The sequence below is a fragment of the Hemitrygon akajei genome, chromosome 3 (assembly GCF_048418815.1).
Source record: "Hemitrygon akajei chromosome 3, sHemAka1.3, whole genome shotgun sequence".
NCBI classification, from domain to species: domain Eukaryota; kingdom Metazoa; phylum Chordata; class Chondrichthyes; order Myliobatiformes; family Dasyatidae; genus Hemitrygon; species Hemitrygon akajei.
In genome coordinates, this window is record NC_133126.1 from 93,504,539 (window position 1) to 93,519,109 (window position 14,571).

Below are 14,571 nucleotides of genomic sequence, written 5' to 3' on the forward strand. Positions count from 1 at the left end.
GATACTGATAGATATCCCAAGCATGAAAGCTATTCCAAAGAGCAATGTGTTACCTGGGATTAAAAGCATGATCAAGTTGTTGACCACTTAGAAATTCCTTGGCAATCCAAGTAGGAAATCCCCCAGGGATGTCACATTCACAATTTAATCCGGCTCTTATTGCCCAGTTAGACCCCTGAAGGTTGCAATGCACTATCAAGTTGCTTTTTAGACCATAAGACCATAAGATATAGGAGCAGAAGATGGCCATTTGGCCCTTTGAGTCATTCAATCATGGGCTGATCCAATTCTTCCAGTCATCCCCACTCCCCTGATTTCACCCTATACCCTTTGATGCCCTGGCTAATCAAGAACCTACCTATTTCTGCCTTAAATACACCTAATGAATTGACCTCTACAGCGGCTCATTGCAACAAATTCCAGATTTATCACTCTCTGACTAAAGTAATTTCTCCGCATCTCAGTTCTAAAAGGACATCCTTCAATCCTGAAATTATGCCTTCTTGTCCTACAATCCCCTACCATGGGAAATAACTTTGCCATATCTAATCTGTTCAGACCTTTTAACATTCGCAAAGTTTCTGTGAGATCCCGCCTCATTCTCCTGAACTCCAGCAAATACAGCCCAGGAGCTGCCAGACGTTCCTCATACAGTAACCCATTCATTCTTGGAATCATTCTCGTGAATCTTCGCTGAACCCTCTCCATGTCAGTATATCCTTTCTAAAATAAGGAGCCCAAAACTGCACACAATACTCCCAGTGTGGTCTCACGAGTGCCTTAGAGATCCTCATTATCACATTCCTGCTCTTATGTTCTATACCTTTAGAAATGAATGTCAACATTGCATTCACCTTCTTCACAACTGACTCAACCTGCAGGTTAACCCTTAGGGTATCCTGCACAAGGACTCCCAAGTCCCTTTGCATCTCTGCATTTTGAATTATCTGTCCATCTAAACAATAGTCTGCCTGTTTATTTCTTCCACCACAGTGCGTGACCATACACTTTCCACATTGTATTTCATTTGCCACTTCTTTGCCCATTCCCCTAAACTATCTAAGTCTCTCTGCAGGCTCTCTGTTTCCTCGACACTACCCACTTCTCCACCTATCTTTGTATCATCCGCAAATTTAGCCACAAATCAATTAATACTGTAGTCCAAATCAGTGACATACATCGTAAAAAGCAGCAGTTCCAACACCGACCCCTGTGGAACTCCACTGGTAACCAGCAGCCAGACAGAATAGGATATGTTTATTCCCACTCTCTGTTTTCTGCTGACCAGCCAATGTTTCACCCATGCTAGTTGCTCACCTGTAATTCCATGGGCTCTTACCTTGCTAAGCAGCCACATGTGCACCTTGTCAAAAGCCCATCTGAAAATCCAAGTACACCACATTCACTGCATCTCCTTCATCTACCCTGCTTGTAATTTCCTCAAAGAATTGCAGTAGGCTTGTCAGGCAGGATTTTCCTTTCAGGAAACCATGCTGGCTTTGGCCTATCTTGTCATGTACCTCCAGGTACTCCGTAATCTCATCCCTAACAATCGATTCCAACAACTTTCCAACCACTGATGTCAAGCTAACAGGTCTATAGTTTTCTTTCTGCTGCCCCCCATCCTTCTTAAATAGCGGAGTAACATTTTCAATTTTCCAGTCATCCAGTACAATGCCAGAATCTATCGATTCTTGAAATATCGTAAATGCCTCCGCAATCTCTCCAGCTACTACCTTCAGAACCCAAGGGCGCATTCCATTAGGTCCAGGAGATTCTTCCACCTTCAGACCATTAAGCTTCCTGAGCACCTTCTCAGTCATAATTTTCACTGCACAAACTTCACTTCCCTGACACTCTTGAATGTCCGGTATACTGCAGAAGTCTTCCACTGTGAAGACTGATGCAAAATACGCATTCAGTTCCTCTGCCATCTCTGTATCTCTCATTACAATTCCTCCAGTGTCATTTTCTATTGATCCTATATCTACCCTCAGCTCTCTTTTACCCTTTATATACGTAAAAAAGCTTTTAGTATCTTCTTTGATATTAGTCACCAGCTTCCTCTCATAATTCATCTTTTCCTTCCAAATGACCTTCTTAGATTCCTTCTGCAATTTTTTAAAAGCTTCCCAATCCTTTATCTTCCCACTAGCTCTGGCTTCATTGTATGACCTCTCTTTTGCTTTTACTTTGGCTCTAACTTCACTTGTCAGCCATGGTAGTGTCTTTCTTCCCTTTGAAAATTTCTTCTTATTTGGAATATATCTGTCTTACACTTCCCTCACTTTTCGCAGAAACTCCAGCCATTGCTGCTCTGCTGTCCTTCTTGCAAAAGTCCCTTCCCAGTCTACTGCTCACCAATAAACAGTTTATTACTCACCAATGAACAGTCTCTGTTTAGAAACAGTTTTCTCCATCATTGGTACTAGGCTCCGTGGTATCCAGGACATCTTCAAGGAGTGATGTCTCAAAAAGGCAGCGTGCATCATTAAAGACCCCAGGCTCCCAGGGCATCCCTCCTCTCATTGCTACCATCAGGAAAGAGGGACAGGAGCCTGAAGACACACACTCAGTGATTCAGGAACAGTTTCTTCCACTCTGCCATCCGATTTCTGAATGGCATTGAACCTGTTAATGCTACCTCACTACTTTTTCTTGCATTACTTACTTATTTCAACTATTTTATCGCAATTCACATTTATTTCTATTATCATATATTGCATTGTACCGCTGCCACAAAGACAACACGTTTCACGACATTTACCGGTGATATTAAATCTGATTCTCATTCTGATTCTGTTTTCTATTTCACCGGGATCACTCATTCCCGACCTTGTTCCAACCACGTCTGCATTTCAAAGGGAGGTAAAGATGACTGGCCTTGATTTGACTGAGTTCAATATTGAGGTTCTGTGTGTAACACTCGCTTTGGCTAGCAACTTAATATAGGGGGTGATAGCCCAAGGCCCAGCCAAACTTAAGAAATATCGTTTGGGTGGATGCTGTACAATATATCCCCTGTTACAAATCAGTACCCCGAAATAACAAAGAGTCCACAATGTGTGATTAAATGATGAAGCTTTATAATTCTTACTTTGACTCTATGGTTAATAAAGAGAACAAAAAAAAAGATAAAGGACCCTATCTGGTGAAACAGGCTATTGTGCAACGTTGGAGCTAACTATTAAGCTGGTCGTCCAACGTCGACCTCCTCTAATCGTTGCTGCCCTTCAGGCCCACGCTCCAAGTCCACTCCATCCGGCAGTCTATCAACTCTCTCCATTTGCGTCTTCTCTCCTCATCTCTCCCCAGCAAAAAAAACGTGAAAATCTCTCTTCCAGACCCACAAGAAAGAACACAGTATTCCAAACCCCGTTATCTCTAGTCATAACCCAAACGTTGCTGCTACAGAGAAACCATTACATTATCAGTGAAACCTTGCAGCATGTTACATGTGGTAGTCCTGAGGTCAATAGGAAGGACTCCACTCTGCAGCAGGGGTGCAGTGCTGCCAGAGCTCACTGGAGCACTGCTCCGGCAACTCTGTTAAAAAAAACTCAAAATAAACAAGCGAGGAATTTAGCAGCAGCCGCATCTTAAATAGAGGGAATTTTACAGAGGTGGGGTTTAGGGAGAGAGGGTGGTGGCTGGTGGGGAAAATACCACTAATAACATTAGGATTTTTGATCATTTTTGGTGAAATCCTGGAGCTGTGACTATTTTGTGAATCTCCTCCTCACTCGACTCGTTGTCCCAGCAGACCCTGCTGTAGCCTCCAGCCATTTCACAGATCCTCAGTCTCTCTCCAGCACTTGTCGTTTGAGCATTGTTTGCTGAGAAAATAAAAATCTTACATCTTTTGAGAAGTGGCATGTCGCTTGCTGAAGTGGGCTGTAAGGTCGGTAAGAGCGAATCGAGCATTTGCACGATAAAGCAGAAAGAAGCTGAAATTCGTGGAAGTGTTAGTGTTACCCCTACAACGGCAATGATGGTCTCTCTGGTTCATGATAAAGTGCTTGCAAAGACTGAGAAAGCATTAAGTGTGTGGCTAGAAGACATGTCACAGAAGTATATCCCTGTTGATGGCAAAATTATGTGTGAAAAAGCACTTAGCCGCTATGAAGGCTATTGTGAGGGGTTTGAGGAGAGTGAGAGGAAGGAGTTTAAGGCTGGTGAGGGATGGCTGGCTAGCTATGTAAAACACTACAGCCTCAAGAACTTAAAAATTATGGGAGAATCAGCATCGATTGATGCCGAGGCAGCATTAGCGTTCCCAGAAGAGCTCAAGAAACTCTTGTCATTATTCCCTAAACAATACAGTATAACAACTATTTACATAGCATTTACATTGTATTAGGCATTATGAGTAATCTAGAGATTACTTATATTAGTACTGCAGAGTATGAGAAAGGATTCAGTCACATGAACTTAATCATAACAACAACACGCTCATGAATTCTCATGAATCATGTATCAACAATTATGTTTGTTAAATTATGTGGACCTCCTCTAGTTCAGTGGAATCCTGAGCTGTGTGTCACATCATGGCTGCGGTACCATTGATCAGCAGATGACACCAGGGCAAGAGTTGCTTCAGACTCCCGAACACATATTATGCCTGAACCTTTGTGGAACTTATTCTGAAACTTCTCATTTGTGATATTTGGGAAGTAGGTAATTACTTTTAGATTGGTAAAATACATGATTACCGTCTTTTTCTTCACTTGCTTGATAATTATATTTTATGATAATTAGTAAGTGCAACCATGCAATACTTTTTTATAATATTAAATTGTTATGAATGTACCACAGCTCTGAGGGGCCGAAGGATGTGGGATCAGCCCCCTCCTTCCGGAGAATCGCAAGATCGCTATTAATTCGGGTCTTGGACCTAGGAAATGAGAGACAATGCAACGGATTTGACCATTGTTCTTAGAGACACCTGTGTGAATTGCAACTCTATAGTACGTGCCAGCTATCAGGGACATGGACACCCTCGGGCCATGTGGTGTGGGGATGGTATCACCCTACCTTGATTGACATTTACAAATCTGCCAGTCATGATAAAAAGGAGACTGCAGGAGGCAGTACCCCAGCGACGCACCAGAAGGAGAGACCATCGCTCATCGCTCCCGTAAGGACGGGAAGCTGTTCGGGAGCCATGTGTGATTCGGTTCCCCTAGCTTGGGGAACGAGTGGCCAATAACCCCGAAAAAGACTTCGAAATGACAACGGGGAACCCACGTTCCCGATTCAACGAGTTGAGTCCAAAAGGCTGGCAAGTTTATTTTCTCTCTCCAACACGTGAGACCCCAGCGGTCCCTGAAAGGCTAAAAGCCTGTATGAACTTCCGAGACTTTGATATTTCCATCGGACAATAGTTTTACCCCTAGACAAATGATAGAGCTACTTCTTATTGTTGATTATTACTATACCCACGCTTTAGATTGAGTATTGATGACGTATATTATCTGAATGTTTGTATTAACCTTACTTTTGTGCCCCTTTATAAATAAAAATGTTTAAAAATAGTACCATCAGATTTCAGCGGACTTCTCTATCTTTGCTGGTAAGTGACCCAGTTACGGGGTTCGTAACAAAATTAAGTATTATATGTTTTATAAGTGTGCGAAATATCATTGACGCACGTGGGATCGTTTGATGTGGAAAGCCATGTTCGCCCATGCGTGTAGCGCGCAAGGCTTGTGTAGAAGAAGAATTATATGTTTTATTGTACCAGTTATACACTGAAATGTAGTGATAGGCTATAATCTTATTAATTCAGATTCAGTTTATTGTCATTTAGAAATCACAAATGCAATGCAGTTAATAAATGAGACAACGTTCCTCCAGAATGATATCACAAAAGCATATGACAAAACAGACTACACCAGAAAATCCACATAACGTTTGGCAATCCCCAGTCCAGAGTCCGGAGAGGCTGCTGTGTATTAATATCATGCTACCATCTTAGCGTGTTCCCCGGAAAGGAGCTCCAAATCCACCAGACAAACAAGACCAGAAACTAAAACTACAAGAACTGCACAAAACCACATAGTTACAACATATAGTTACAACAGTGCAAACAATATCATAATTGATAGAAAACAGACTGGGGGGGGGCAGTAAAAATAGTCCAAAAATGCTAAAGGACTGTTAAGTTCAAAAGAAATCACCACAGGTTCCACAAGTCTCCAGGGTCCCGACAGACTCGCCATCCCACGCTGGCAGCAAAAGGGAGGTACTCCGCTATGGACTTCCAAGGCGCCGCCCGACTCAGCCTCACAGACGCAGCACACAATGGAAGCTCCGTCGAAACCAGCCTCGCAGACGCAGCACACAATGGAAGCTCCGTCGAAACCAGCCTCGCAGACGCAGCACACACCGAAAGCGACCTGACCGCAACGGACTCCGAGTCTGTCGAACCTCCGAGCTGACGACTATCCCCTCCAGCACAGCTTCTCCGAGCACCATCCTCTGCCGAGTGTATTAAGACGGCCCTGTCAACGGCCATCGGCAACGTGACCCCGAGGACTGGGGGCCTGTTCTTCCCAGCAGAGTTCCGGACCTCACAGCAGAAGAAGGTCTTCCTGGAGATTTCCCGATGTTCCTCCGTGCTCCCACGTCCGTTTTCAATCGATTATGATTGCGCACAGCACCCCACTTCACAAATAACAGATAATCAGCTCCGGAGTGGCCGCTGCAAGCTGCGTCGCGCCACCATCTTCGAATTGATATTAATTATTGACTTAACTATCACTATATTTCTGTGGAGCTCTGGAATTCATATATTTCTTTCATCTTGTTTTAGTGCTTGACATTATAAGAAGCCCTTGACATATATATATATATATATGTCACACCCAATCTGTGTACCTGCCCATTACACGAATGGGGCAAGGAAGCTGCCTAGTACATGAAATGAGCGGGTGCACAAATTGGGTGTGACATAGAGAGAGAGGAGATAGGAAATGGCAAGCATTTTGTCAGCTCCGGCACCTAAAAAATTATCACTGCACCCCTGCCCTGCAGAGTCCCATGACCTCACACTCTGGAAGTTTATGTTTCATCTTATTTTCTGACAACTTCCAGCTTCTCACACTTGTACTTGGTGCATCCCTGACCCTTCCTTTTTTCCATCTCAGGGGAAAGACCAATACTCATTACAGTCCAACAGACTCCTACAGCTACCTTAACCATATCTCACTCAGCCTGCTTCCTGTAAAGGCCCCATTCCATCCTCCCAGTTACTCCATTGTCTCTTTTGCATCTGTTTTGGGGATGATCCCTCCCACATGAGTGTTTTTATGATATTTTCACCTATCCTACACCATTGTGTGCCCTCTCCCGAGAGACACCATAAACAGAACTGCAGGGACCCTGGTCACCAGTGCTGCAGAGTGGACGTTGCCCAGTTGCACTAGGTGCACTAATTTACCACCCTCCCACCACCCACCCCTCCTCTATGTCCCAAAGACGTGTTGGTTGATAAACTGGCTGCTGCTTGTTACTGGTGAAATGAATCAAAGGGGGAGTTGATAGGCATGTGTAGAAATGAGATATTTACAGTGCCAAGTCAAGTCAAGTCACTTTTTATTGTCATTTCAACCATAACTGCTGGTACAGTACACAGTAAAAACAAGACAACGTTTTTCAGGACCATGGTGCTACATGAAACAGTAAAAGAACTACACTGAACTACGGGAAAACAATACAGAAAAAAAAACTACACTAGACTACAGACCTACCCAGGACTGCAGTGTGACAGGAAAAAAGAGAGGGGAATGGATTTAATGGGATTGCTCCCCTAAGAGTCGGTCTCCTGTGGCATTAAAGGAGTTGGAGACCTGCCAGGTTAGGATGGAAAAGAGATGGAGCTGGAGATATGGATTCATACACAGTGGGAGTGAGTGAGGTGCTGAATGAAGATGGGGGGCAAGATGGCTCTGATGTACAATCAGGGCTTCATTTAAACCAAACAGCAAGTGCTGAGAATGGATGCATGAGCACGTTCTTCAGCTGCTCCCTGAACTTCGTCTGGGTCACCACATAAATACAGGTGTTGGTGCAGGAGTTCAGAAGCTGCAGCATGTAACCAGTTTGTTTGGTGATGTAGTGTGGGCTGTGGGCATCCGTGTAATCATAAACTCTAGCAGTCCGCCAGTAGAGAAAAAATCCAACGTTTGTCATCCATAGAAGTATAAAGCTGCCCGTTATGGTGAAGAGTAAAACAATGGATTTCCTCCGCTTCTCCATCTCTGGGTCAATGTGATCCTCATTACCACTGCATTGCTGTAGCCTCCTCCGGACTCTGCCCGTCACTATAATGTGTCTGACTGTCAGAGTGTTGAGTAGTAGAATCAGGATGAATGGAACAAAAGGGGTTAAAATGATAGACAGAGAGTCAAAAGCCAACCAGGTGGTTTCAGTGTAAAAGGTGGATGACACGACCCAACCCCAAGGTACATTGTCAACAATATACTCAGGTTCGTATAAGAAGTACCAAGGGATGTTCTTCAGGCTGAATGTCACACTCACTGTTGTTAAAACCACTGTTGCTGTTTTCACAGTGCAATATCTCGTTCTCAGCTTCTGACAACAGATTGCAACAAATCGATCAAAGGTGAAGGTGACAGTGAACCAGACAGAGATATCAGTGGCTGCAGAGAGCAGGACGAGGGTGAGAGACATTGCAGGAGTGGTGTCCATGTAAGTTCCCGGGAAATGAAAGGTAATAACCGTGTACAGTAATACATCGGTGAAAACAATCATCAGATCTGCGGTCGCCATGGCTACCAGGTAGAAGGTGATGCACCGGGAGAGTCTGCACTTTCCTTGGGACAGGATCAGAATGGCCATCAAGTTAACTGAAACAATTGTTACCATCAGAAAGGAGGTACAGGAGCCTGAAGGCACACTTTCAGTGATTTAGGAACAGCTTCTTCCCCTCTGCCATCCAACTTCTGAATGGATACTGAACCCATGAACACTTCCTCAAAGCATTTTCTATTTCTTTGCACTACTTATTTTATTGAACTATTTCATATATATATTTTATTGCATTGTATTGTTGCCACAAAATCAACACATTTCACAACATGTGTTGGTGTTATTCAACCTGATTCTCATTTTGATTCTGTTTTCTATTTCACCAGGATCACTCATTCCCGACCTTGTTCCAGCCATGTTCTGCATTCCAAAGGGAAGTAGGGATGACTGGCCTTGCTCTGACTGAGTGGAATATTGAGGTTGTCTGGTAGACCTGAGGTCAAAGGGCATCAATGGGAAGGGCTCCACTCTGCAGAGTCACATGACTTCACACTCTGGAAGTTTATGTTTCATCTAATTTTCTGACAACTTCCAGTTTCTCACACTTGTACTTGGTGCATCCCTGACCCTTCCTTTTCTCCATCTCAGGGGAAAGGCCAATACTCATTACAGTCCAACAGACTCCTACAGCTACCTTAACCATATCTCACTCAGCCTGCTTTCTGTAAAGGCTCCATTCCATCCTCCCAGTTACTCCATTGTCTCTTTTGCATCTGTTCTGGTGATAACACCTCCCACACGAGTGTTTTTATGATATTTTCACCTATCCTCCACTATTGTGTGCCCTCTCCCGAGACGACAGGGTTCGCACTTCACCCACTACGTACACTGCACCCCTGCCCTCTCTGCCACCTGGTTTATGTGCAGCCATTCCCTGCATTTCACTTCCTCCACTACCACATTCAATGAGTCATTTTCCATAATTTCACCACCTTTCCTCCCCCCTCACCTCCATTTAGGGGCCCAAACAGTCTTTCCAGGTGAAACAAAACCTCACCTACAAGTCGGTTGGGGTTGTCTACTGTATGTGGTGCTCCCGATGTGGCCTCCTGTACATTGCTGAGACCTGATGTCAATTGGGGATTACATTGTTGAGCATCTTTGTTCCATTCATGACAAGCAGGATTTCCCAGTGGCTAACAATATTAATTCCAATTCCCATTCCCATTCTGACATAGCAGTGCTTGGCCCCTTCTATTGCCATGATGAGGCCACAATCTGGCTGAAGGAACAGCAACTATTATTCCATCTTGGTAGCCTCCCACCTGATGGCATGAACACTGATTTCTGAAAGTTCCGATTATGCCGCAACCCCCCCCCCCCAAAACTTCACCATTCCCCATTCTCATTTCGCTCTGTCACCTTCTCTTCTTACATACTTATCACCACCTCCCCCTGTTTATTATCCATGGCCTTCTGTCCTCTCCAATAAGATTCCCCCTTCTCCAGCCCAGTATCTTTTCCCAGCTGTTTACTTCCCCTCACCCTCCATCCCCAGTTTCACCTTGTGGTTCTTCCTTCCCTCCCCTGAATTCTGACGTTTTCTCTCCAGTCCTGATGAAGGGTTTCAGCCTGAAATGTTGACTGTTAACTCTTTTCCATAGACGCTGCCTGACCTGCTGAGTTCCTCCAGCATTTTGTGTCTGTTGTTTCAATTTCAATAGATCTGCCTGTCTAGTCTCCTATTTACTAACCTGATCTCCCTCTTCAAGCGATTTCATCAACTGGTCATTTCGTCTCTACGTCACCTCCTTCCATTGACATCTCCCACAGGCACACCCACTGTTTTTCACCAGTGTTTCCCACAGCTTTCAGTAATACTCCCAACCTTCATGTCACCGTTCAGTCCTGGTCTTCAGACCAGCATACACCTCTCTTGTAATAAAAGCAAAGGTTATTAGAAACACTGAGCCTGTCAGGTAACTTCTGTACAAGCAGACACAGAGTTAACATTTCAGTTCCATGTCCTTGTCGTTCTCTATCCCACTCTGGACTTTGATTCCTGATACTATTTTAAGATGAGCTCACGGAGCTCTTCTTTGCCCTTTCTCTGCTTTTCTCTCCTCCCCGAACAATTTAAAACACTTTTGTTTTTTATTTATCCCCTTTCTGGTGGATGATAATCGCCATGTGTTACTATTCTTGCTCCACAGTCGCTGTCTGACCTGCTGAATACTTCCAGCATTTTCTGGTTTTGCTTCATGGAGACAACTGGGTGTATTGTGGGGTTGGATCTGGGGGGGTTATGATGGTGAAGAATAATTATATTATAGGTGACAGGGTAGCATAGTGGTTAGCACAATGTTTTACAGATCCTGTGACCAGGGTTCAATTCCTGCTGCTGCCTGTAATGTACGATCTCCCCGTGACGGTGTGAGTTTCCTCCGGGCATTCTCATTTCCTCCCTCTGTCCAAAGATGTACTGGCTGGTAGGTTAACTGGTCATTGTAAATTGTCACTTGATTAGACTGGGATTAAACTGAGGGATTGCTGGGTGGTGTGTCTTCAAGTCCGGAAGAGACTGTATCACAACAAATAAATATATAGACATATCTAACCGGTGAAAAATTTTAGACATCGCAAGGAGCCAATGAGTTGGTGATCATAGGAGTGGTGGCTGAATGCAGGAGTGGTAGGAGGTTGAACACAGGCAGCAGAGTTATGGATGGCCTTTTTTACGGAAGGTAGGAGAAGGGTTGAAATAGGGTGGGTAATTCTAAAGGGGACGAGCAGAGGGAATAATAGCAGAGGGGATGTTGGAGGGGTAGAGTGAATCAATGCCACTGCTGAGGGAAACACAACAATGAGTTACAAGCTCCTGTACAGGATGACAGTCCAAGAGCTGAACATTTATTTCCCAAACATGCAACAAAAGATATTTGGTTACACCAGGTTGGCTTACCAGGAATTCCCACAGCCGCGAGAACAGGGTAGTAAATGTCTTCTATCTGATGGAGTATTGTTGCCTCACGCATTTTCTGTAGAAGGTAATTCCAGCGGTGACAGAGGAAAGGCTCTGACTGATTACAGGACACAACCAGAGGAGATGTGCATTTATTGTGGAATAAAATTCCCTTGAGTTTATTCAGTTACATCATTATTAATATTAGTTATGCTTCATAGAACAAAGCTGCACAGAAAATAAAAATAGAATTCACCATAGAATCAGTTGTCATTAATTAAAGTTTAGACAATCTCAAGGCAAGATATTCATGGAAAATACTTTTGAATATTAATGATACACCAAAAAGACAATTGCTTGTCTTTCTTGAATATATTCCTCTGTTATGCCCTTACAATGTAATATTAGAAGACAACAATACGTAGATCCTTTTTGACAACGGTACCCAATACAAGAGTTAACACAACTATTTTCTGTGATAAAACAATGGAAATTTGAAATACTCAGCAAGCTTGAGAGAAAAATATATCCCATTCAGTGCACCACAGATTCTGAGGAGATGTTGAGTTGAACATAATTTGGTACTTAGCATGCACCAATAAAAATAAGTAATGATGAAGGGGTGTAGATAGTTTGGGGGTGGCTATTGTGTGAGTGGGCCAGTGATAGAGTGGAGAATTCAGGCTTTTGCTCATAGAAGCTTTGGCAAGAAGAGGCAAAGTCTCCAGATATATCTTTTTCTGTTACTTTTCATTCCATTTTATTGCTCATTTAGAGCTCTGGAGATCCCAGGCAGCATAATAGAATGCTCCTCTCCCAGGAAGTGAGATTGTTCCTGATGACTGCATCTGCAAGAAATGCATCCTGTTGCAGCTTCTTTCAGACTGTGTTTAGGAATTGGAGCTGGAACTGATTGAACTCAGAATCGTTTGGTAAGCCGGTGGGGGGGGGGGAGGGGGGGGGGAGGAACAGCAGATACAGTGAGAAAGTTACACCCAAGGAACAGGACACAGGTAAAAGGCTGACCATCAGGAGGGGGAATTGGGATACGCCGCCAGTGGTGAATACCCCTGTGTCCGCTCCCGTCAACAATAGGTACACTACTTTGGATATTGTTCAGGGCAATTGTGGATTGAGACAGGATGTTGTCATGCAAAGGTGTGTTTGGAAAGTGGAAAGTCTTCAAAAGTGAAATTTTGAGAGTACAAACAATGGTCCTGCCAGAATAAAAGGGATGGATAACAGGATTAGGGAACGTTAGTTTTTGAGAATTATTGAGGCAATTCTGGTGCCCTGAACTGTATTAGTCTCACACTAACTGCCACACCTCTGTGTTCCCTGAGCTGTAATAGTGTCACACTAACTGCCACACCTCTGTGTTCCCTGAGCTGTAATAGTGTCACACTAACTGCCACACCTCTGTGTTCCCTGAGCTGTAATAGTGTCACACTAACTGCCACACATCTGTGCTCCCTGAGCTGTAATAGTGTCACACTAACTGCCACACCTCTGTGCTCCCTGAGCTGTAATAGTGTCACACTAACTGCCACACCTGTGTTCCCTGAACTGTATTAGTCTCACACTAACTGCCACACATCTGTGCTCCCTGAGCTGTAATAGTGTCACACTAACTGCCACACATCTGTGCTCCCTGAGCTGTAATAGTGTCACACTAACTGCCACACCTCTGTGCTCCCTGAACTGTATTAGTCTCACACTAACTGCCACACATCTGTGCTCCCTGAGCTGTAATAGTGTCACACTAACTGCCACACCTCTGTGTTCCCTGAGCTGTAATAGTGTCACACTAACTGCCACACATCTGTGCTCCCTGAGCTGTAATAGTGTCACACTAACTGCCACACATCTGTGCTCCCTGAGCTGTAATAGTGTCACACTAACTGCCACACCTCTGTGTTCCCTGAGCTGTAATAGTCTCACACTAACTGCCACACCTGTGTTCCCTGAACTGTATTAGTCTCACACTAACTGCCACACCTCTGTGCTCCCTGAACTGTAATAGTGTCACACTAACTGCCACACATCTGTGTTCCCTGAGCTGTAATAGTGTCACACTAACTGCCACACCTCTGTGTTCCCTGAGCTGTAATAGTGTCACACTAACTGCCACACATCTGTGCTCCCTGAGCTGTAATAGTGTCACACTAACTGCCACACCTCTGTGTTCCCTGAGCTGTAATAGTGTCACACTAACTGCCACACATCTGTGCTCCCTGAGCTGTAATAGTGTCACACTAACTGCCACACATCTGTGCTCCCTGAGCTGTAATAGTGTCACACTAACTGCCACACCTCTGTGTTCCCTGAGCTGTAATAGTGTCACACTAACTGCCACACATCTGTGCTCCCTGAGCTGTAATAGTGTCACACTAACTGCCACACATCTGTGCTCCCTGAGCTGTAATAGTGTCACACTAACTGCCACACCTCTGTGCTCCCTGAGCTGTAATAGTGTCACACTAACTGCCACACATCTGTGCTCCCTGAGCTGTAATAGTGTCACACTAACTGCCACACCTCTGTGCTCCCTGAGCTGTAATAGTGTCACACTAACTGCCACACCTCTGTGTTCCCTGAGCTGTAATAGTGTCACACTAACTGCCACACATCTGTGCTCCCTGAGCTGTAATAGTGTCACACTAACTGCCACACATCTGTGCTCCCTGAGCTGTAATAGTGTCACACTAACTGCCACACCTCTGTGTTCCCTGAGCTGTAATAGTCTCACACTAACTGCCACACCTGTGTTCCCTGAACTGTATTAGTCTCACACTAACTGCCACACCTCTGTGCTCCCTGAACTGTAATAGTGTTAC